Source organism: Vicia villosa, linkage group LG5, assembly GCF_029867415.1.
Source record: "Vicia villosa cultivar HV-30 ecotype Madison, WI linkage group LG5, Vvil1.0, whole genome shotgun sequence".
Taxonomy (NCBI): domain Eukaryota; kingdom Viridiplantae; phylum Streptophyta; class Magnoliopsida; order Fabales; family Fabaceae; genus Vicia; species Vicia villosa.
The window spans coordinates 154635974-154660991 of NC_081184.1; the positions used below are offsets into that span (position 1 = coordinate 154635974).

At 36.6% G+C, this 25018-nt stretch overlaps 2 long non-coding RNA genes, 4 other non-coding genes and 1 pseudogene across 6 annotated transcripts; 4 read left to right on the forward strand and 3 right to left on the reverse strand.

Annotated features, from left to right (window-relative positions):
• Positions 1 to 1425: 1425 nt before the first annotated feature.
• Positions 1426 to 2161, reverse strand: LOC131603332 (uncharacterized). The gene is made up of 2 exons (XR_009284304.1): positions 1964 to 2161; positions 1426 to 1879 (listed from the first exon to the last, which is right to left on the reverse strand). It is a non-coding gene; the product is annotated as an uncharacterized LOC131603332 (long non-coding RNA).
• A 246-nt stretch (positions 2162 to 2407) lies between these two features.
• LOC131608527 (U1 spliceosomal RNA) lies at positions 2408 to 2568 on the forward strand. The gene has a single exon (XR_009285780.1). It is a non-coding gene; the product is annotated as a U1 spliceosomal RNA (small nuclear RNA).
• Positions 2569 to 3685: 1117 nt separating this feature from the next.
• Positions 3686 to 3881, forward strand: LOC131608273 (U2 spliceosomal RNA). Its single transcript, XR_009285549.1, has one exon. It is a non-coding gene; the product is annotated as a U2 spliceosomal RNA (small nuclear RNA).
• A 1313-nt stretch (positions 3882 to 5194) lies between these two features.
• On the reverse strand, positions 5195 to 5274 carry TRNAL-UAG (transfer RNA leucine (anticodon UAG)). Its single transcript has one exon. It is a non-coding gene; the product is annotated as a tRNA-Leu (tRNA).
• Positions 5275 to 6521: 1247 nt separating this feature from the next.
• On the forward strand, positions 6522 to 6716 carry LOC131608291 (U2 spliceosomal RNA). Its single transcript, XR_009285566.1, has one exon. It is a non-coding gene; the product is annotated as a U2 spliceosomal RNA (small nuclear RNA).
• Positions 6717 to 8183: 1467 nt separating this feature from the next.
• LOC131608295 (U2 spliceosomal RNA) lies at positions 8184 to 8367 on the forward strand (annotated as a pseudogene).
• Positions 8368 to 9684: 1317 nt separating this feature from the next.
• Positions 9685 to 12705, reverse strand: LOC131603331 (uncharacterized). The gene is made up of 3 exons (XR_009284303.1): positions 12482 to 12705; positions 11878 to 11998; positions 9685 to 9699 (listed from the first exon to the last, which is right to left on the reverse strand). It is a non-coding gene; the product is annotated as an uncharacterized LOC131603331 (long non-coding RNA).
• Positions 12706 to 25018: the final 12313 nt, after the last annotated feature.

A 25018-nucleotide genomic window follows, 5' to 3' on the forward strand; every position in this document is an offset into this window, starting at 1 on the left:
TTTTAGTTTTTTGCATTATATCGTATGCTTTTCAAAATTGTATATCTTTAGAATGTCATTTAGATTTGATCTTGCTTATAGTGTTTTATAATATAAGTTTAAGTCTGCCATATATCTAATTTTGTGACTATTTGGTATCTTGATTAAAATTGTAATAACTCTAAATTTAGATTAATCAATCATTATATCTCAATTTTGAGGTAATGACCAAAATTGTATTATAATCAATATTGAATTGCTTATTAAGGCTACTTCTTTTATCTTAGTTTGTTTCAATTTTGATTGAATTGTGCTTGTTAGGAGAAAGGAAACATATAATCCTTGAATCCACCCGCTTTATCTTGCTTCCGTTTATCACGTTTACTTTTGTTCACTTAATTCTGATTTTGCACAAGAAAAAGTTTTTGAAAATAGTTTAAGGAGATTGATCTATTCAACCTCCTCCCCTTCTAGACCGATTAATCTCCATATTATCGCCCAATACATATCATATGATTAATGGTGCCAAAATCAGTGACCAAATTCCGAGAAGTAAATGATAAACATGCAGTAGGATTATTTGTTTGTACAAACGTGGATATGAAGGAATATGTAAATGGCTGTTGTGAAAGCTGAAACTTTGTGTATATGTTAAATTCTTCATCACCAATAACTATCTAAAGCCATTCATTTTCTGGATTGAAAGTAACAGGTTGAGAAAGGGTATTAGGGCACCACAACCTTCATTAACAGGACTACAATCATAACCATCACGAGCTCCTCTACCTCTATTATAAAAACCACCATGATCTTCAAATTGGACAGTTAAAGTTGTGCAATCAGAGGAAACACTTATTTGTAACATGATTCTACAAAGAGGACTGCATAACTCAAAAGAATACATTAGTAAGATTATCCACTTTACTAAACAAAATCTGAGTTTCTTTAAAATCTTTTCGACATATTTACTTGCTAGAAGTGTGGTCATCTCCTCACAACATTTCTTAAACTCCAAGTAATAATCCATCAACTTACACTTATCTTGTTTGAGGCGTAAAATCTCTTAAAAAAGAGTATAAATGCGATTCAAATTATAAGCTTACCATAAATAATTTTTTTAGAAAATCCCACACATCTTCACAGTCTTAGTGAGTAATAATATACCGAGTTCACCTATAAATGTACTTATATAATTTTGACGCTGCAGGCCAGGCAATCTATAGAAAATGAGAGCCGCTACTCATCTTTTTTAAGCATAAAATAAATGTGAAGTATACAATCTCCCTCTTGGTTTGGTCTATGTTACATAAGACCAAGCAACATCATACTTGTGTTCACAGGAACTCTAATTCAAATGATATCATAATATCCAAGGGTGCCAGATCTTAGCTTTGGTAAAGAAATGACATTACAAGCACCTCCAAGAAACTACTCAAAAACAAATACTGATCAAAAATAGCAAAACAACAGTGCTATATGGTTCAGAAAGATTGTATCAGTAGTTCAGTACACTCCAAGACTTGCACCAGCTAATCATATTCATGATTACATCTTTTACGAGAAAAAACCATATTAAATCCATTCAAAAAAATGATCCCGAATTCCTAGTCTCAAATTTGTTTACTAATGTTCTAAAATCCTCCATTTCTATACAATCCTATAGATATGAAAAGATTTTATGAGAGAGGGTAACCATTCATTACATATCCATAGCCAAAAAGCTAATGCCAACTATGCATTGGACATATCCTCACTCTTTGCAAGCATTACTGTTAAGATGAGAGAAACCATTGCAGAGCACACAAATGCTTAAGTGTGTGACCACTGACAATATGATAAGTTGCTGCATAAATCAATCTATCAGCAGCAGTCTCTTGCAGCATAGCTAGAGGATAAAATCCTGCCGAGATTTAATTTGAAATTAAGGAGCCATTTAAAGGAATGTTGAATAAAACAGGTTACATGTCATACAAAAAGTACAAACCTGCAGCCCATAGCCATTATATTGAATTTGTGTACATTGGAGGCAATGGATGATACAGTTTGGACCAGAAGATATGGACGGACGTCACCATAAAACCTGCAATAAAAGGTTATGGCAATGCATAATACTCTGTTGTTTCATGGTTACTACTGCTATTGAATGGAAACCATTGATCCAAGGAGAATACTAGATTCAAAGAAACACCTTTCATAGTGCATGTAATATGTGACAGATTTTCTCTCCAGTGTTCCTACACGTGCTCTGCTGTCTCCAACTCCAAGTTACACCGCCAACAATCAGTACCAGCGTGCACCCTTTTGTCGATCAATCTCACACAAGTTGGGAAATATATTGCCTACTGATAGTTGAGTCCCACATCGAAAGAAGGGGAAAGGTATTGAGAGAAGCAAGAGTATAGAGGAACTTGAATAGCTCCATTGCAACATACTTACCTGGATGGGGTCAATGGTTGATCATGAAGGACCATGGCCTAGGAGAGTGACCTCCATTGCACTTAGGAGGGGTGCTACCCTAAGGTCTACCCAAGTGGTGGAACCTACATCATAATTTGTTGCTGTGGTGGCCTGCGTTCGCGCGGCCCCCTCCTATTCTAATATCAATTTTTTATTTTTACATGATTAGTAGATTGCTCACTGTTCCATGCATATACTTCTAAGACCTAGTTAAACCCTGAAATAGCTTAAAAATCTCAGATCCATTTCCAGTCACTCTGGAGTATTTTCAATAAGGTATATTGAGTATTGACTTGGTAAGTACATAGAATGACATGATCCTCTTTTGAGAAGAATAACAGATCATGTTCTAAATATGTAGTCTGTTTTTCAAATAATGTGACTCATAACTTACCATGCTGAACACGTGTGTTTTGATCTTACTCACAATTGCAGCTCACAACAGTTAGTGTTGTATCAACTGTATGCATTGTATTTTACCATATTATTAAGACCCTCGGCTAATTCAGGAGCAATTAGATCCAATCCATCTATAAACAAGCATGCTTTCTTAAGATGAAGTATTTCCCTCCACTGTCTTAAGATCCATAAGCAGAGGCTGAAAATGTTATGGCTTTCATAGCAAATAAATAACCAAATGATGTCCTTCTATGACCGTGGGTGTTTTACTTGCACACTACATTTGCAACTGATATATGTAGTACCTGTGATGCTGTCAGGTAGGCAAATGGAAGTGACCAGAATGACTTATTGATGTAATTATGATAGAAAAATTGTTTTTCTTAAATACACTATGATGAAAATTTCTGTTATAGATAGAAAAGAAGAGGGATGTGATAATTGGAATCATTATAGAATAGAACCTAAAATCTATATCTGGACAAAGTTGGTTGTGCTTGCAGCTTACTACAATACATGCTTGTTTTTTGAGTAATGTTTCAACCAACTCTACAAATACTTGTACACCTAGCCATTAATATCAAAACCTCTAAAACTCCTCAACTTGTCCTTTGCATTAAGGATGTTTGACTCACCATTTAATTGTTTACCCCTAGAACTAGACATAACGAGAATTGCATAAAATATTTAGAATCAATAGAGAGATCTCGGACTTGCGTTGTGATTTGTTATGAAAGGAAAGGGAAATGTAGTCTCCAAGTTGCTGCATAAGAGTACCACCTCGGTTAGTGAAGGAAGAAGCATAACAGATGTCAGATATAAAAAACACAACAAGCATAGATTTCAACTCATACCTTTCTCGGCCTTTTGGCTAAGATCAAGTGTAGTATCTGTTCTTATCAGTTTAATATCTGATATGTGGGCCAATGGTCCACACGATATTAAATTTATTTCTTGAGGGGGAGAGTCCACCACAATAGCTTGCTATTGGGTCTCTCATGTGTCGCTTTTGCGTTGCACTATTGCAATAGCCTGGCACACCCCACCAAAACTATTTCTAACTTTTTGTCCTAGCTACCACACTATAATAATGATAATACAAATTTACTTTTCTTATACAATGTTAAGTTACTTCTATACAATTTTACTTTTCTTATACGAATGTTAAGTTACTTCTGCAGAGTGCAGGTGCAAGAAATTGGTGAACTATCATACCTTTGAAGCCATAAGATAAAATAATCTTCATTTGAGTGGACAAATTCAAGCTTTTCATAACCAACCCTTTTGGCACCCGCATGCTATGAAAACCAACATGACCAATTCCAACCCAATAAGTTATCATTCAATAAATATTCCAACCCCATAAGTTATCATTCAATATATATATGAAGTATATTCATAAATTATCATTTCACCCACAATTGGAAAGAAATGAAACACTACTACAAAAATAAATGTGACATAAGCATACTGCTAAACTGTATGCTTTATTGTGCCTAACTTTGAAATTTTTAAACGGGTCGAAAGTGCATCTTAAAACTCAGTCTGTATGCTTTATTGTGCCTAACTTTGAAATTTTTAAACGGGTCGAAAGTGCATCTTAAAACTCAGTCTGTATGCTTTATTGTGCCTAACTTTGAAATTTTTAAACGGGTCGAAAGTGCATCTTAAAACCCAGTCAGAAATTCATTATTACTTTACTATATGTATTTTGTAGATAAACAAATGCCATTGTATCTTAGTATTTTATCCAACGCCCGATTTTGAACACGGGTCTTCTAACTCCTTTCAACTCTTAACTCAAACATATTTGAGGTAAACAATTCTCTCTACTATATTGAAAATGCTTAATTGTTAACCAATGGCTTTCCATTTCTTTAGATTATAATTTAAGGTGTTTGCTACATTTAAATAAATTGATTATCAATAATAGCATTAGCAACCTTAAGCAATAAATTTTACCGGTGCCTAACCTTGACATAAGATATATGAGTGGCAAGACATTGATTAAAGTATATATTTTCCAAGATAGCCTGCATCTGTCGACTGTCTGCTTCCTCCGCCCCAACTTACTTACTGAGACACTGTATGGACAAATGATTTTGTGTTGTTATAAAATTTTAGTCACGTCAACTATTATGTTGAATGTATTTTATATACCGCGTTCATGTATTTGGAGAAATTGTGATGTTCAAATAATACTACTCAATCTTAAGTCAAAATGAATCATTTCCCGCTAGAGAGAGAATGTTATAACACTAAGAATGTTAAGCAAAGTTGAATCCTACTTTCTATGCTCCAAGTACTAAGACCACACCTTAAATTAATCACTTTCTTTGCTTTTAAAAAAAAAGAGAAATGACAGCTGTGGGATTTGAACCCACGCCCTTTCGGACCAGAGCCTAAATCTGGCGCCTTAGACCACTCGGCCAAACTGTCTTGATATAAGTAAATTGTCTTGATATATCAAAACACCACTTAGTCTAACATTTTTATTGAGTACTTTGAAGGACCTTCAAACTTTAAAGGAATGATTGGAAAAAGACTATACTTAAGATTGTCAGGAAGATGCCATTAATTCTTTGGTCCTAATCTACATTACAATTTCATATGGCAAATGTTATTTGTCTTACATCTCTATCTAATTTTTACAAGAAAAAGGTCACCAATCCTATATTCCTTATTTCAATATTGTGGACTAGAGATGCAACATCCTGTGTTCCCTCCACTCTCAGGAGTAGGAGGTGTCTGCTGCTATGTGAAACCAGCCTCACACGGTACCCTCGCAGCTCTTAATAAATTTGTAAATCTCCATTATTAATAAAGTATTTTATAAGATATGTCAAAACATGCATTAAACAACTTATAGACATGTGATATGTTGTTTCCATCAATCCTTCTAAACAGTCTCATCCAAATAAATACGCTTAAATCCACAATCTAAACAAACCCTAAACCTTCAATTCACAAGCTGGCGCTACTCAGCTCGGTAAACATGTGAGATATTCTAGCCAATGCAGAATTTAATGGATATAAATTTGCATAGTATTAAGTTGGCACATGATTTCTTGAATGCCATACTTTGTACCAAGCACTCCAAAACTAGTTTTGACATGTTAAAACACTAATCCAAAAATGCTACAGCCGATATTGCAACCATATTAGGCATGCAAGGATTCAATCAAGTAGCAGTTTACTTCAGTAGAATGCAAGGGAAAGAAAGTAATTTGGAACCATACCCTTGAACCCTCCTTCATTCTGGTGTCTGCAAAGCCAATTCAAGTTTTTCATAACCAATCCTTTTGGCACACTATCACTCCATCACAATACAATAGAACCTAAAATATATATCTGGACAAAGTTATAGAATAGAACCTAAAATCTATATCTGGACAAAGTTGGTTGTGCTTGCAGCTTACTACAATACATGCTTGTTTTTTGAGTAATGTTTCAACCAACTCTACAAATACTTGTACACCTAGCCATTAATATCAAAACCTCTAAAACTCCTCAACTTGTCCTTTGCATTAAGGATGTTTGACTCACCATTTAATTGTTTACCCCTAGAACTAGACATATCGAGAATTGCATAAAATATTTAGAATCAATAGAGAGATCTTAGACTTACGTTGTGATTCGTTATGAAAGGAAAGGGAAATATGTAGTCTCCAAGTTGGTGCATAAGAGTCCCACCTCGGCCTTTTGGCTAAGATCAAGTGTAGTATCTGTTCTTATCAGTTTAATATCTGATATGTGGGCCAATGGTCGACACGATATTAAATTTATTTCTTGAGGGGGAGAGTCCACCACAATAGCTTGCTATTGGGTCTCTCATGTGTCGCTTTTGTGTTGCACTATTGCAATAGCCTGGCACACCCCACCAAAACTAGTTCAATTTCTTTATGATTTTTGTTGACTTTTTACATATTTACATACTTCTACCCTTATGTGTTGTGGGCTGGAGGTAGTGTGTTAAGTTTGATGTTACTATACATGAAATGCAGCACAAGTGTTGCTGTTGATGTTACAATACATTTATAACCACTTAGAAGTGTTGATGTTGCAATATATTGATAACCACTTAGAAGTTTAGCTTAGAGTAACAACTTGTAATCAGGAAGATACCATCAATTATTATTATTACTTTTTTTATCTTCGTAATTGAAGCATTTTTTCCTCTCAAACTAGGTGTTGCAGATTATAATTTCTTATGGAAAATCTATTGTTTCTGCCATGCTTATGTTGTTTTTACTAGGACAAAGTCACCAATCCTATAATCCTTATTTTAGTAAGCAAATAAGTAATTAAGGAATAGATTAACTAAATCCAGCACAATGATTTTTGTATGTATGCATGTTTATATGTTGCAAATGCAAAACTAAATTTCATAAAATGCACAATAATGACATATGTGAAATGGCAATTCTAGAGAAGAAATTGCACTTAATCTCTATTTCAAGTTGAAGAATATACTGCCACTCTTAAATGCACAGTAATGACATGTCAAGGGCAAGATAAAAGAAGGAAAATTGTTCAGAAAAATGAAAAAAGGACATAGAAAACAATTGAGTCTGGTAGTTTTACTTGTATAATAAGGACTTCTCAAATCATTTTCCCGACGCTCTGTCAATTCATTTTTCCTTAGACAGTTTTGCATCCGAAAATTTTATCATATCTCAAGCATTTTATTCTTCCATATTCTGCAACTGGCCAAATTTTGTTCCCAAAAACAGCACTGTTGATGTTACACATTATGACTTAATCATTATGGATGAAACAAAAGTACATGTTTACTTTTCAAAAAAAGATTTTGAAGTTTATATTAACAAAATGACAGACACCTCATGTAATATACACATGACAATAATTTGATCATTCAACCTCTAAGAGTACCAAAGCCATTTTCAAAATTGAGATTATTCATCATTATATGAAAACTTTCCAAAACGTAGCAGATTTTGTTTAAATAATTGATAAACCCACGGATATAAACATGGTGTTCACTTCAACCGAACTACCAATTAGGAACATTATTAGTATAGAAAACATTATAAGCCAACAAGCTAATATACAAAGTAGTTTTGCTGTCAAACATGAGTAATATCTTGATGTTGAATCCTAAGTCAAAATATTTAGAATCAAGAGGAAGAAAATGAGAGTGTAGAGATCTTCATCTTGTATTCTGATATAATAGCAAGTCTGCAGTTATGAAACTTAATGTCTTTCTAAGTGAAGGAGAGGGAAATGTAGTCTCCAAGTTGTTGTATAAGAGTCCCATCTCGGTTAGTGAAGGAAGAAACATAATAGATGTGAGATATAAAATACAAAGCTAGCATATATTTCAACTCATACCTTTCTCGGCCTTTTGGCTAAGATCAAGTGTAGTATCTATTCTTATTAGTTTAATATCTGATATGTGGGCCAATGGTCCACACGATATTAAAGGGGGAGAGTCCACCACAATAGCTTGCTATGGGGTCTCTCAAGTGTCGCTTTTGCGTTGCACTGTTGCAATAGCCTGGCACACCCCACCAAATCTAGTTCAAAAAATCTTGCTTTGATTTATTCATGTTTTAATTGAGTATATAATGTTTTCATGTTGTACATGTTGCTAAATTTAATTGAATGGTTGAATATCTTTAGTATGAGTTTGGGTTCTCCATTTGTTTCTATGTAAATTTTGAACCAATTGCTAAATATATGGAAAATTCAGTAAAAACTCTAGTAACTATGAAAATTTAATGAAGGTTTTTAATATTGTTTGTTTTTCATTTATGAAGAACATTGCAAAACTTGAATGAAATGATGCAAATAAAACTGTAAGTGAAATTCAGTTTTAGAAATTTAATCTAAATATATTCATTTAGTCATGTATTCAATGAACCCCACTACCAAAACTTGAATACAAATAAAACTGTAAGTGAAATTCAGTTTAAGAAATTTAAGCTAAATATATTTATTCATGTACCCTCCTACCACTACCAAAACTAGATGGTTCAAGGGGCTAGGCTCACCAGGTGTTGTGGGCTAGAAGTGCAGCGGCCCGTGATCCTTCCACTGCCAAGAGTAGGAAGTGTTCGCTGCTCTGTGAAACCAGCCTCACGCTGTACCACTACCAAAACTAGATGGTTCAAGGGGCTAGGCTCACCAGGTGTTGTGGGCTAGAAGTGCAGCGGCCCGTGATCCTTCCACTGCCAAGAGTAGGAAGTGTTCGCTGCTCTGTGAAACCAGCCTCACGCTGTACCCTCCTGTCTAAGACACACATGACCCATGCCTTCGTACAAGTCCCATGGGTCAACTCGCAACTTGGAGCGGGCAGGCCAGCATGGTGCAACAACCAGACCAACCTGTTGAGCCTTAGCCATGTTCCATCAACTTAATGCCCCCACATGGGTCACAAGCTAACGCTACTCAGCTCGGCGAACTAACTAGCATGTAAGACATTTATAAACACTTGCTTATGTGATGTTCTATCCAACGTGGGACTGAAATGATCCCAAATGGAACATGCTTAAATGTTATAACACTCAAAAATGTTTTGGTTGATGTTATAATGCATATAGGGATTATTGAACCGAATTACTCACAACATATATAAAAGGATTAAATCTATTAAGAAAGTTATACGCAGACTAAATACATTCAGCAAAATGATCCAAAACCAATGAAATAGTGAAATGCATACCTGGTTTAGCTTAGAGTATCGACAAGCAACATTATAACTTGTGAATGCTGCTTCTTCAACTTCTGGCTTTGTTCCCAAAACAGAATCAAATTTCTCTACTGCTTCCTCGTACTTAGCATCCCATCAGCATTTGAACATTAAGATTATTGCCCATTTGCCCTTAATTCTCTTGTCCTAATCTATATCACAACATCATATGGAAAATGTGTAAGACATGAGATACTTTTGAAACTAAAAAAACAGTATATTGAAATTTCTTGTTGAAAGCAATATCAAAACATATCTGGAGCAATATAACCATGTGTGTCAACAAAAAAGCTATAACCCATCTGAGATTTTTCAGAAACACCAAAATCAATAAATTTTGACTCATAATCTTCATCAAGTGAGATGCTGGTAGATTTTATATCCCTATGAATAACAGGTTGAGAACAATCATGGTGCAAATAGCAAATCCCTTTTGCACCTCCCAATGCAATTTTATACCTCTGATTCCAATCCCAAGCAACCTTCTCATCTTTTATATTTCTATCAAGTTCTTCAAAAAGATTACCATTTGGCATATACTCAAAAACAAAAAGATTGGTTCCTCCATTAAAAAAAAAGCATAAGTTTAAGCATACTTCTCTAAAATCTACACTTCAGCGGCTAAAATTCTTCCTATTGACATTTTTGTAACTTTTTTGCTCTTCGAATCATGAATCTTCTACACGTCAAAACCACGGCGATGAAGATAAGAACAATGACCAAGAGCATTACATATTTATAACCAAAGAGAATTCTTCTATGACCATGATTTTTATCACATATCTTCAAATCAAAATTTATTGAACTTTTTTGGAAATTTTTTAACTTTTGTTTCCAACAAAAACAGCACTGTGGATGTTGAACATTTTGATTCAGTCATATCAAACATTATGGATCATACATAAAGTACACTGTTTTACTTACCAAAAAAGAATTTTGCAGTTCTTATATACAAAATGACACCTCATGAAATGTATAATAACTTGATCATACATTCTTCACTAAATTAGGCCTCCAATTACCTGCTTTGAGCATGATATGATATCACTAGTCTCAAAGTACTTAAAGTCCTATATATATTCAAAGAGGTTATTATTCTTCTCAAAAATATTAACGCAATATCAAACTCCACAATCATAAGCTCAAAGAGAGAATAAGAAATTACAATCCCGTGTCATTACATAAATAAGCATCACACAAACAAAAAATAATACAAGGAAAAGAATATAACATGCTCAAACCATGTCCATGTAACATTACCATGCACACTCTTTTATTCAAATTACGGGTGGCAAATTGGATGGACCAGATAAAAGAGGCTTGAATTTCAAGTCTCCCATACATGTCTTGGGGTCAGAGTAAACCAAACAAACAACATATAACAAAATAGAAGACAGAAAAAATTATTAAAAGTATTGATGGAAATGGACAACGTTATTGATCATAAGTTTCTTATATATCTTACTAGTACATAAAACAAGATCCTGCAAAGGTGGCAACAAAAAAATTGAGTCCTATAATTAACTACAAAATATACATGGCGAAATCAAATGTGATGGAATCATGCAATTCCTTAGAACTAAACCAATTGTTTTCTTGTGTCTACAACCAAAAAAAGAGATGGTTCAGAGGCTAGGCTCACCGAATCATGCAATTCCTTAGAACTAAACCAATTGTTTTCTTGTGTCTACAACCAAAAAAAGAGATGGTTCAGAGGCTAGGCTCACCAGGCATTTTGGGCCGGAGGTGCAGCGGCCCGTGATCCCTCCACTGTCAGGAGTAGGAAGTGTTCGCTGCTCTGTGAAACCAGCCTCACGCTGTACCCTCCTGTCTAAGACCCACCAGACCCGTGCCTTCGCACAAGTCTCGTGGGTCAACTCGCAACTTGGAGCGGGCAGGCCAGCATGGTGCAACCACCAGACCAACCTGTTAAGCCTTAGCCATGTTCTATCACTTTGGTGCCCCCACATGGGTCACAAGCTGGCGCTACTCAGCTCGGCGAACCAATTAGCATGTCAGACATTTATAAAATCTTGGTTGTATGATGTTCTAGCCAATGTGGGACTTAATGGATATAAATTGGTAAAGCATATATACTACTAAGATGGAAAATGTTACAAAACTAAACACTGAAAGATGCGGTTGAAAAGGTTTTTTTAAATGGCTTACTTTGACATGTTATAACATTAATCATTGAAAAGATGTGGTTGAGGGATTTAATCTACATATATAGATATTACCGAGTACTCAAAAAAATAATCCAAAACCAATGACACATTTTTAGAACACAGCACATACATACAATTTGTAAAGTGAAGAAACATATATACCTGGTTTAGCTTAGAGTAACAACAAGCAACATTATAAAGTGCCATTGCTGCTTCATCGGGCTCTGGCTTTGTTCCCAAAACAGACTCAAATTTCTCTAATGCTTCCTCGTACTTAGCATTCCTTCAACATTGAAACAAGAAAGTAACGGACATTAGGATTATCAGGAAGATACCATTAATTCTTTTTAACCTAATCTAGTTATACTCCTAGCAAATTGGATGGTTTGAAATTAAAGCAATCGAGTAATAAAGGAAAATATTTACTTAACCCAGCAAAATATTATGGTTTTTGTATGTTTACATGATTAAATGTTGCAAACAAAATTTCATAAAATGCCCAATAATGACATGTGTGAAATAACATCTCTATAGCAGATTGAACAAAATACTTCCATTCTGACAAGTGTTTATTCAAGTAGATGAGCTTCAATAAATAAATTCAAAGAAACAAACCCTAAGCCTTCAATTGAAATTACAAATAACTATGTTGAAGATGACATAGCAAACAAGGACGTATCAACCAGTTGAAGATGAAATTTCAAAGAAACAAACCCTAAGCCTTCAATTAAAATAATTGTCTGAAAATAAAATGAAGAGAAGAAACCTGTTGGCAAGTACTTTATCACCAACAGTGAAGACTTTGGCTTTATCAGCGTTGTGAAGACTTTGACTTTCAGGTTGTACAATCTCTACCTCACACTCTTCTGACCCAACATCGGATGAAGCTTTAACCACAAAAAGGAATGCTTTTGATTTTGACAAATGGGTTTTGTTGAAGAAAACCATTCGGTGGTGGAAAGAAAATAAGAGCGAGAAAGAGCTCTACGACTTTCCTACTTCCTTTACCCGCCAATATTTTCTTTTTTTCAATTTTATAATTAATCTATAAATCATTTATATCATTTTTTTTAAACTAATTATTTTAGAGAATATTTCAATTCACCACATAATACTCTTGGGCATTCGGCGCTATTATATTTATGTCTTATGTTTCGTAGATACATCTTCAGAAGTATTTTTTTTCTAAAATGTGGGTTTTTTCGGAAATGCATCTAGGAAAGTATTTTAAATTGTGAAATTTTTAGGAAAACTCTCAAATAATCCAGTTAAAAAAGATTTCGTAGATATATCTAGGGGTGTTCGCGTTGCGGATTTGCCGTTTTTGACGAAAAAAATCATCCGAACCGCAAGAGAAAAAATAGTGCGATTTGGTTTGGTTTGGTTGGCTTTTAAAAAAAATCCGAACCAAACTAATACGGTTTGGTTCAGTTTGGTTTGTTCGGTTTTTTACAAATATTTTATTGAGCTATACATACACATATAGATGACAACATAATTTTGTATTTAGACATTCATACACTATCAAATAACAACAAAACTCGTCATATTTTGACAACAATTTTCCATTTAATATGTAAAAATTAAATTAGACAAAAGTGGAATATTAAACATAAAATAATATAAAAATTATTATAATGAAACAAAAAATAGCAGAGACGAAAGATTAGTGAAGGTGAAAAAGAAAAAAAAAGTGTTGAGAGATTAGAGAAGAAGATGTGCGATAAAAACGAAACTGAAATACAGAACATTTACATAAAAATGAGAAAGTGAAAAAGAAAGAATATAAGAGAGTAGAGATTATAGAAGAAGAGGGAAGATGTATGTGGCAAATCAGGAGCGATAACGTTATTAGAGATTTGAGAAGATCGGGACTGAAATTATATGTGTAAGGATGAGAAAATTGTTCGTAATCGTAAGGCTAATGTAAGGATCAAACCAACAACCCTTGGATGAGCAATCTATTTTTCAAATAGAGTTGCTTTCTGAAAATGTTGATGATATTTGTACCGATTCGTTTGCAGATGATTTTCCATCATTGTCTGGTTTTGATGATGTTTACTCTTGTGATGTTTGTACTGACACTAATATTTGCTCTGTTTGTGCTGAAATTGAGCTTGCCTTGCAAAATGATATTCTTACTGCAGATGAGGTTGCAAATGAAGTTGTTCATGTAGATGAAGCTCTCGACACCCCGGCTGCCTGGAACAAACCATCCATTGAACAACCACCTTCCCGAGAGCTGAAACCAATTCCTGAAAATCTTAAATATGCTTATTTAGAGATGAATGAAAAACTTCTGGTTATAATTTCTTCTAAACTTTATTTTGATCAAGAAAGTAAGTTTTTGCAGGTTTTGAAGAAGCATAAGAAATGAATTGGATGGACCTTGGACGACATTCTCGATATTAGCCCATCTATGATTTTTTTATAGGGTCTTAATTGAAGGGGAAGATGAAACAAAAGTAGTGAGACAGCCCCTCAATCTTTTGATCTCTGATGTTGTGGAAAAGAAGATCACGTGCCCATTCAACACTTTTACTTATCGAAGATTCTTCTTTGATCCTGGAATAAAAGGCGAAGACACTAATATAAATTCCAAGTTCAATGGGAATTACCCAAAGCTACTCCATGAGATCCCCACTCTGGAAGAAGAGAATGTAGAAGATATCTCTTTGGGAAAGGCTGCTTATGTGATCACTTATCCTCCATAACTCCTCGGGTGTGTTCTTTCCTTTCTCTCACTCTTATTTTATATTTATGTTCTTTCATTGAGGACAATGTATGTCTTAAGTGTGGGGGAGAGTGTAACACCCGTATAATTTTAATATTAATTTAATTGGATTATTGAATTAATAATTAGAATTATTAGGGGTTTTGTGAAAATAATGATTAAATGATGGTTTATGGCATTTGGGCCATATGAGTAATTAGTAAAAGAGGGAGGGGGGTTTTATAATCCTTTTTACTAAAATATTATTATTTTCATAAGCAATTGGGATTTGGGAAGAAGAAAGAACGTGAAAGAGCAAAGGGACTGAGCACACGAAGAACTGAAGGAGATCTGTAGAGGGAGAGACCAAAGATCAGGATCAAGTATCTGAGGTAAGGGGGGACTCTCCATTTAATCTCTATTATCGTGTTATGAGTAGTAATGTTGATTAGGAATATTGTTTGGTTGATTGATTCTAATTTCTGAAATATTCATCTGTGTTCATCATTGGGTTTGAACTGTTAATCCCTAACAATTGATAGATTTAGGGTATGATGAACAGAATTGGTTAGAGAATCATATGCTATGGTTTGTGGATGAATTCGTACACTGTTAGATGCATTTTTCTGGTTTTTGGACTCAATTTCGTGGACTGGTATGAGTGGGAACGAATGGGTTTTTGGACTGTGTCGAATTCTGCAGGTTACTGGGCATTTCTGGTGTTTCGCGTATGAAACAGTGCCATACGCGTATGGCATGAGGCTGATACGCGTATGGGGGACACTCCCAAGGGGCTATACGCGTATGATACGCAGTTGCCCTGTCCCAAGAGCCATGTACTGGTGTGTTGCGTATGAGAGCGTATGAGGATGCTCATACGCGTATGGGAATAATTAAAGGGGAAAATTATTCTGGTGATACGCGTATGGCAAGGCTGATACGCGTATGGAATTGTGGAAAGAGGAAAATAACTCTGGTGATACGCGTATGACAAGCTGATACGCGTATGGGTTGGTCTCTGGTCCATTTTGTGTTCTGGTGATTTGCGTAGGATACGCGTATGAGGTAAGGTGATACGCGTATGGACGCGTATGTGTCGTGTGATACGCGTATGGCTGCGTGTGTGTGAAATTTCTGTTTTGTGATTTTTCTGGAAAGTTCGATGATGTGTAACTTTCGATTGGTATGCCTGTTTGTGTACTGTTGAGTGCTGTGTAAACCTTGTGATGTGATTCTGTGGTTTACTGAATGATTGATTATGTTGAATGATGTGATATATATATGAACATGCTTGTTATTGATGATGATGATGATGAAATGAGTATAGTTGATGCTACTCATAGATTGGTAATGATGAAAGTATGTTATATATATGTTACATGCATTCATAAACATGAGTTGAATCCTATATGATGAGAGGATTCATCGAGGGGCAGAATTCCCATTGTGTGGAATTGGTGCTGGCAGGGCCGTTTCTGAATTGATGATAGATCGGTCGGTGGATGATTCCACTGGTGATGATTGGTACCACATGCATAGTGTCAGTTTTCATACATGTGCATGATTTGCTATAACGTGATTATGTATGTTATGTATTGATTGTTGGTTTGTCTGTGGACATATGATTGGTGATTGTCTGAATATGAAACGGTTGGGTGAATGATATAACTATGATATGTTATTATTTATGATGTGATAACATTGGTTAACTGTGATGAGACTCACCCTTACTTGTTGTCATTTTTCAGATTGAGGATAGCGGCGTGACTTGATGAGGATTAGCTCATAAGTCTGTTTTTGGTTTTAGTGTCGGTGTCATGCTCTGGTAGATGTAACACTGGGAACACGTTTGTGTATGAGTTTGATTATAACTCTGTTTGGTTGTTGAATGAGTCAGACACATTAATGATGAATGTGGACTCTTTGTGTTTTTAATTCCGCTGTGTAAAACATAATCTTGTTTAATGAGTTATAAATTCAGTTGTTTTCAGTGAATGCATGACAGGTACCGACGTGTGTTTTATTATTTATGAATTGTGATACCCCTTGCATGTCTACTCTGATTTATTAATTGTTTAATTGCCGCGGGTTATTAGAGGGGTGTTACAATAGTGGTATCAGAGCATAGTCGGTCGTTGTGACCAGAGTCTTGTGTCAGTCTTTTGTGTATGCGACTAATACGAGTTATTGTCGATACTTTTGTTCTGACTGGGTTATTTGTGATTAAGCAGAACAATGGCTGGAAGAGGAAGAAACGATGATGCTCTCGCTGAGGCTTTGGGCATGATTGCTGGTGTGCTTGGAGGAGGGACTGTAGGAGCAGGGATTGGTGCTGATAGGCAACTGGGGAATTTTCAGAGAAACAATCCTCCAATGTTCAAAGGCACGCATGATCCAGAGGGTGCTCAGAAATGGCTCAAGGAGGTTGAGAGAATTTTCCGAGTCATTGACTGTGCTGAGAACCTTAAAGTGAGGTTTGGTACTCACATGTTATCTGAGGAAGCTGACGACTGGTGGTTGTCAACTAAGGCTGAGCTGGATGCTGGTAATACAGCAATTACCTGGGCTGTATTCAGGAGGGAATTTCTGAGAAGGTATTTTCCTGAGGATGTCAGGGGAAGAAAAGAAGTTGAATTTCTGGCACTGGTGCAAGGCAATATGTCGGTGCCGGAGTATGCTGCCAAGTTTGTGGAATTGGCAAGGTACTATGTGCACTATAATGAGGACGAAGCCAGTGAATTCTCGAAATGTGTCAAATTTGAGAATGGTCTTCGTGACGAGATCAAGCAAGGTATCAGGTACCAGAGGATCCGGAGGTTTGTTGACCTGGTGGATTGTAGCAGGATTTTTGAGGAAGATAGCATCAAGCTGAAGTCATCTCACTCTCGCGAGTTAGTTGACAGAAAGGGTAAGAAGCCTATGGATAGAGGTAAGCCATATGGTAGGGGTAAACCTGTTGATTGGAAGAAACCCAGTGGGGGAGATTCCAGTGCTCGTATCAGGTGTTACAATTGTGGCGAGATGGGACATCGTAGGAATGAATGCAAGGTTGATCAGAGGAAGTGTTACAAGTGTGACCAAGTGGGTCATATTGCTGCTGACTGCAAGAAGAGGATTGTGACTTGTTTCAACTGTGGAGAAGAAGGTCACATCAGTCCTAATTGTCCTAAGCCAAAGAAGAACCAGTCAGGAGGAAAAGTTTTTGCTTTGACCGGGTCAGAGACTACTCCAGAGGACAGGTTAATTAAAGGTACGTGTTTCATTCATGGCACACCTTTAGTTGCAATTATTGATACTGGAGCAACTCATTCTTTTATTTCTTTGGATTGTGCTATGAGATTGAATCTTGAGATATCTGATATAAATGGAAGTATGGTTATTGACACTCCTGCGTCGGGTTCGGTAACTACTTCGTCTGCATGCTTGAATTGTCCGGTTGACATTTTTGGTAGAGAATTCGGGATGGACTTAGTGTGCCTTCCGTTGAAAGAACTTGATGTAATCCTGGGAATGAACTGGTTGGAGTTCAACCGTGTTCATATCAACTGTTTTACGAAGACGGTAATTTTTCCTGAAGAGGTTAGTAATGGTAATCTGGAGATGACCGCTAGACAGGTGAATGAGGCTATCGGTGATGGTGCAGCAGTGTTTATGTTGTTTGCACTGATGAATGTAAAGGAAAAAGTGGCGAGTGGCGAATTGCCTGTGGTGTGTGAGTTTCCAGAAGTCTTTCCAGAAGACGTGAATGAATTACCACCGGAAAGAGAAGTGGAGTTTTCGATTGAATTGGTTCCGGGAACTAGTCCAGTGTCGATGGCACCGTACCGTATGTCGCCGTCTGAATTGGCTGAACTGAAGAAGCAGTTAGAAGAATTGCTTGAGAAGAAATTTATTCGTCCTAGTGTTTCGCCGTGGGGTGCGCCTGTGTTGCTGGTAAAGAAGAAAGAGGGTTCAATGAGGCTGTGTGTAGATTACAGACAATTGAACAAGGTTACTATCAAGAATCGGTATCCATTACCGAGAATCGATGATTTGATGGATCAACTGGTTGGAGCGCGTGTATTTAGCAAGATTGATCTGAGGTCTGGGTATCATCAGATACGTGTGAAAGATGACGATATTCAGAAGACTGCTTTTAGAACGAGGTATGGACATTATGAGTATTCTGTAATGCCGTTTGGGGTTACTAATGCACCTGGTGTTTTTATGGAATATATGAACAGGATCTTTCATCCTTATCTCGATAAGTTCGTGGTGGTATTTATAGATGATATTCTGATATATTCTAAAAATGAGGAGGAACATGCAGAGCATCTCAGAACTGTGTTAGAATTGTTGAAAAAGAAGCAGCTTTTTGCCAAACTGTCGAAGTGTGAATTTTGGTTAGAGAAAGTCAGTTTTCTTGGACATGTAATTTCTAAGAATGGTATTGCTGTGGATCCTACAAAGATTGAAGCTGTGTCTCAGTGGGAAGCTCCGAAGTCGGTATCAGAGATTCGTAGTTTTCTTGGTCTTGCAGGTTATTACAGAAAGTTCATTGAGGGATTTTCAAAGTTAGCATTGCCGTTAACTAAACTGACTAGGAAGGGACAAGCCTTTATTTGGGATGCAAAGTGTGAAGAAGGATTTCAAGAGCTTAAGAGGAGATTGACTAGTGCTCCTATCTTGATTTTGCCAAATCCGACAGAATCATTCGTAGTTTATTGTGACGCATCACTGATGGGTTTAGGTGGTGTATTGATGCAGAATCAACAGGTGGTCGCTTATGCGTCGAGACAACTCAAAGTGCATGAAAGGAATTATCCGACTCATGATTTGGAGTTGGCAGCTGTGGTGTTTGTTTTGAAGTTGTGGCGACACTATTTGTATGGTTCGAGATTTGAAGTGTTCAGTGATCACAAGAGCTTGAAGTACCTCTTTGATCAGAAAGAGCTGAATATGAGACAGAGAAGGTGGTTAGAATTTCTGAAGGATTACGATTTTGGTTTGAATTACCATCCGGGTAAGGCAAACGTCGTGGCTGATGCATTGAGTAGGAAGACTTTGCATATGTCTATGTTAATGGTGAAGGAATTGGATTTGATTGAACAGTTCAGAGACTTGAGTTTAGTGTGTGAAGGTACTCCTACTAGTGTTAAATTGGGTATGCTGAAGTTGACCAGTGGTATTCTTGAAGAAATCAGAGAAGGTCAGAAAGCTGATGTTGGATTGATTGATAAGTTGACTTTGGTTAATCAAGGCAAGACTAGTGAATTCAGAGTTGACGAGAATGGTATACTAAGGTTTGGTGACAGAGTTTGTGTTCCTGATGTTGATGAACTCCGAAAACGTATTTTGGAAGAAGGACACCGTAGTGGATTGAGTATTCATCCTGGTGCTACTAAAATGTATCATGATTTGAAAAAGTTGTTTTGGTGGCCGGGAATGAAGAGAGAAATTGCTGAATTTGTGTATTCTTGTTTGACTTGCCAGAAGTCGAAGATTGAGCATCAGAAACCATCTGGGTTTATGCAACCGATGTTTATTCCTGAGTGGAAATGGGATAGCATATCAATGGATTTTGTTTCGGGTTTACCGAGAACTGTCAGAAATTGTGAAGCTATCTGGGTTGTGGTAGATAGGTTGACGAAGTCTGCACATTTTATACCGGTGAGAATGGATTATCCGATGGAGAAGCTAGCTCAGTTGTATATTGAGAAGATAGTTAGTCTTCATGGTATTCCATCAAGTATTGTGTCGGACAGAGATCCGAGGTTTACATCTAAATTCTGGGAAGGTTTGCAGAAAGCTTTGGGTACTAAGCTGAGATTGAGTTCTGCTTATCATCCGCAGACTGATGGACAGACTGAGAGGACGATTCAGTCGTTAGAGGATTTGTTACGTGCTTGTGTGTTGGAAAAAGGAGGTACTTGGGGTAGTTATCTGCCTTTGATTGAATTTACCTACAATAACAGTTATCATTCGAGTATTGGTATGGCTCCGTTTGAGGCTTTGTATGGTAGGAGATGTAGGACGCCGTTGTGTTGGTACGAATCTGGTGAGAGTGCTGTGATTGGTCCAGAAATTGTACAACAGACTACAGAGAAGATTAGAATGATTCAAGAGAAGATGAAAGCTTCTCAGAGTCGACAAAAGAGTTATCATGACCAGAGGAGGAAAACACTTGAGTTTCAAGAGGGGGATCATGTGTTTATGAGAGTTACTCCTATGACAGGGATTGGTCGGGCATTGAAGTCGAAGAAGTTGACTCCGCGTTTTATTGGACCATTCCAAATTTCTGAAAGGGTGGGAGAAGTGGCTTATCGTATCGCTTTACCGCCGATGCTTGCGAATTTGCATGATGTGTTCCATGTATCTCAGTTGAGGAAATACATTTCAGATCCGTCCCATGTGATCCAAGTAGATGATGTACAGGTGAAAGATAACTTGACGGTTGAGACCTTACCTGTGAGAATTGAGGATCGAAGGCTGAAGCAATTGCGTGGCAAGGAAATAGCTTTGGTCAGAGTAGCTTGGGGAGGACCAGCTGAGGGAAATGTTACCTGGGAGCTTGAGAGTCAGATGAAGGACTCTTATCCAGAACTTTTTACCTGAGGTATGTTTTCGAGGACGAAAACTCTTTTAGTGGGGGAGAGTTGTAACACCCGTATAATTTTAATATTAATTTAATTGGATTATTGAATTAATAATTAGAATTATTAGGGGTTTTGTGAAAATAATGATTAAATGATGGTTTATGGCATTTGGGCCATATGAGTAATTAGTAAAAGAGGGAGGGGGGTTTTATAATCCTTTTTACTAAAATATTATTATTTTCATAAGCAATTGGGATTTGGGAAGAAGAAAGAACGTGAAAGAGCAAAGGGACTGAGCACACGAAGAACTGAAGGAGATCTGTAGAGGGAGAGACCAAAGATCAGGATCAAGTATCTGAGGTAAGGGGGGACTCTCCATTTAATCTCTATTATCGTGTTATGAGTAGTAATGTTGATTAGGAATATTGTTTGGTTGATTGATTCTAATTTCTGAAATATTCATCTGTGTTCATCATTGGGTTTGAACTGTTAATCCCTAACAATTGATAGATTTAGGGTATGATGAACAGAATTGGTTAGAGAATCATATGCTATGGTTTGTGGATGAATTCGTACACTGTTAGATGCATTTTTCTGGTTTTTGGACTCAATTTCGTGGACTGGTATGAGTGGGAACGAATGGGTTTTTGGACTGTGTCGAATTCTGCAGGTTACTGGGCATTTCTGGTGTTTCGCGTATGAAACAGTGCCATACGCGTATGGCATGAGGCTGATACGCGTATGGGGGACACTCCCAAGGGGCTATACGCGTATGATACGCAGTTGCCCTGTCCCAAGAGCCATGTACTGGTGTGTTGCGTATGAGAGCGTATGAGGATGCTCATACGCGTATGGGAATAATTAAAGGGGAAAATTATTCTGGTGATACGCGTATGGCAAGGCTGATACGCGTATGGAATTGTGGAAAGAGGAAAATAACCCAGGTGATACGCGTATGACAAGCTGATACGCGTATGGGTTGGTCTCTGGTCCATTTTGTGTTCTGGTGATTTGCGTAGGATACGCGTATGAGGTAAGGTGATACGCGTATGGACGCGTATGTGTCGTGTGATACGCGTATGGCTGCGTGTGTGTGAAATTTCTGTTTTGTGATTTTTCTGGAAAGTTCGATGATGTGTAACTTTCGATTGGTATGCCTGTTTGTGTACTGTTGAGTGCTGTGTAAACCTTGTGATGTGATTCTGTGGTTTACTGAATGATTGATTATGTTGAATGATGTGATATATATATGAACATGCTTGTTATTGATGATGATGATGATGAAATGAGTATAGTTGATGCTACTCATAGATTGGTAATGATGAAAGTATGTTATATATATGTTACATGCATTCATAAACATGAGTTGAATCCTATATGATGAGAGGATTCATCGAGGGGCAGAATTCCCATTGTGTGGAATTGGTGCTGGCAGGGCCGTTTCTGAATTGATGATAGATCGGTCGGTGGATGATTCCACTGGTGATGATTGGTACCACATGCATAGTGTCAGTTTTCATACATGTGCATGATTTGCTATAACGTGATTATGTATGTTATGTATTGATTGTTGGTTTGTCTGTGGACATATGATTGGTGATTGTCTGAATATGAAACGGTTGGGTGAATGATATAACTATGATATGTTATTATTTATGATGTGATAACATTGGTTAACTGTGATGAGACTCACCCTTACTTGTTGTCATTTTTCAGATTGAGGATAGCGGCGTGACTTGATGAGGATTAACTCATAAGTCTGTTTTTGGTTTTAGTGTCGGTGTCATGCTCTGGTAGATGTAACACTGGGAACACGTTTGTGTATGAGTTTGATTATAACTCTGTTTGGTTGTTGAATGAGTCAGACACATTAATGATGAATGTGGACTCTTTGTGTTTTTAATTCCGCTGTGTAAAACATAATCTTGTTTAATGAGTTATAAATTCAGTTGTTTTCAGTGAATGCATGACAGGTACCGACGTGTGTTTTATTATTTATGAATTGTGATACCCCTTGCATGTCTACTCTGATTTATTAATTGTTTAATTGCCGCGGGTTATTAGAGGGGTGTTACAGAGAGAATCATTTATTTGTTTTGTTTTCTTTCAATTTTCTTTTTTTTTTGTTTTCTTGTTTTGTTTTCAGTTTAAAAAAATATAAAAAAAATATGCATCGTTTTGAAAGTTTTAGGCTATAGACTGATTTGAGTCGAGTTTGCGGAGACTTGGGAAAAATTCACAAGATCGGTATCGTTTTAACACTGTAAGTCTCCTGCATATGCAAATTGATTTGAATTTTTTATTATGTTTTAGCCTTAAATTCTCATTCTCTGACAGCTCTTGAGTAGTTTATTTCAGCAGTCGGCACCATCTCTCACACACTTTACGCAGAGAAGCCGATGAATATAAGTGAGTGTTCCAAAAGAAAAAAAGAAAAAGGGAATGCACCTTCTAAGTTTGGTGACCCTCACCCGGTCACTTAACCCAACGGTTGTGGAACCTTCAAAAGAAAAAGTTTTTCAAAACTCTTTTTTAGTTGGTTCAGCGGTTTCTGGTGCTGAACTTGGTAGGGAGGATTACGGTCCGATCCCCCGCAACTACAACTGAGTAAACAAAGGGTTATGCCACGTAAGTACCAGAACCCCGTGCAGAAAAGGATCAGAGTCACTAACCGGTCGTCTTGCTATAAGTGTGTGGAGATAACGGGCTTAATGTGATTGCGCCCGAATGAAAAAGAGCCAAAAGGATCAGTAAGTTAGGCTATGGTATAATAATATGATTTGAATTGATTTGTGTATTTAGGAGGCTTATATCTGCATAATTGTGGTTAGTGTTCTTACGATATCCTTAGTGTGCAAGATTAGTACCTGTCGATGCAAACTTACCCGAAGAAGACTTGTAGCCTAGGATGAGTAACTGTTGATGTATTTCTGCTTTCTTTGTTTTGTTTTTCATTTTGCTCGGAGTGCAAAAGTTCAAGTGTGGGGGAATTTGATCAGTGCATTTTGATGCACATTCCTCTACGTTTGTACTTATACATTTCCATGGTTTGCTTGTCTTATTTTTGTATTTTATAATGTTTTTATATTTTAAATTATTTTTATTGTTATTTGATTTTCGTATTTATTTTTCAACTTTAGTAGTCTGCACGGAAACGATCATAACTGGAGTTCCGGGAGTCCGATTGAGGCGTTCTAATAATCGCCGGAAAGCTAAGAGAAAGAGCTACAACTTTTATGTTGGAGTCAAAGTCAGATTCGGAGCACATTTTTCCAGAATTTCGTTTGAAGCTGCAGGCACTAGTTTTATAAGTTTTGGGTCGTTAGTTTTGGGTCTGGGTGATGTTTGTTTGACCCAGTTGGGTTATGACCCGAATTTCTTTTTGTCTTCTCTTTAGTCTAGGTCTGGCCGTACAGCTACTTTTGCACTTGACACTATTCACGAATTTGGAGTTTGCTTTGTATGATCATGAGGAACTAATTCATCAAGGATCAATCTGCTGTGACTCGGATTCCACTTTGAGGTTTTTATAATTCCAATTATTTGTTTCCTTTGAATTCTTCCTATAATTCCAATTATTTGCTTAATTTGATTGTTGCTATAGGATAGATTTCTTAAATTCGATTGTTGATTGATGATCCTGAATCAATTTCGTGTTAACATAGCTTTTATATTATCACGAACGATCAAAGTTGCGTTTGCTTAATTCGTAACAGTTTTAATCCGTTTGCTTAATCCGGAATTCAGGAACATCTGCCGTATAATTTCTATTGCGCTTGTCAGTAGTTGTTATAATCGAATAGGAACGAACGAACCCGTTAGGGAATTGGGATTTTATAAATCGATGATAAGTTGGGAGTCGAAACAGTAGGTTGATTCGTTTTAGCTTAATTATTAATCAGTTATTTTCATAAACAGCTTATTTCCAGAATCACTTATTTTAAGAACTTTTTATAATTCGACCACCAAACCAACCCCCCCCCCCCCAATTCGATTTCAGTTAGTAATAACCAAG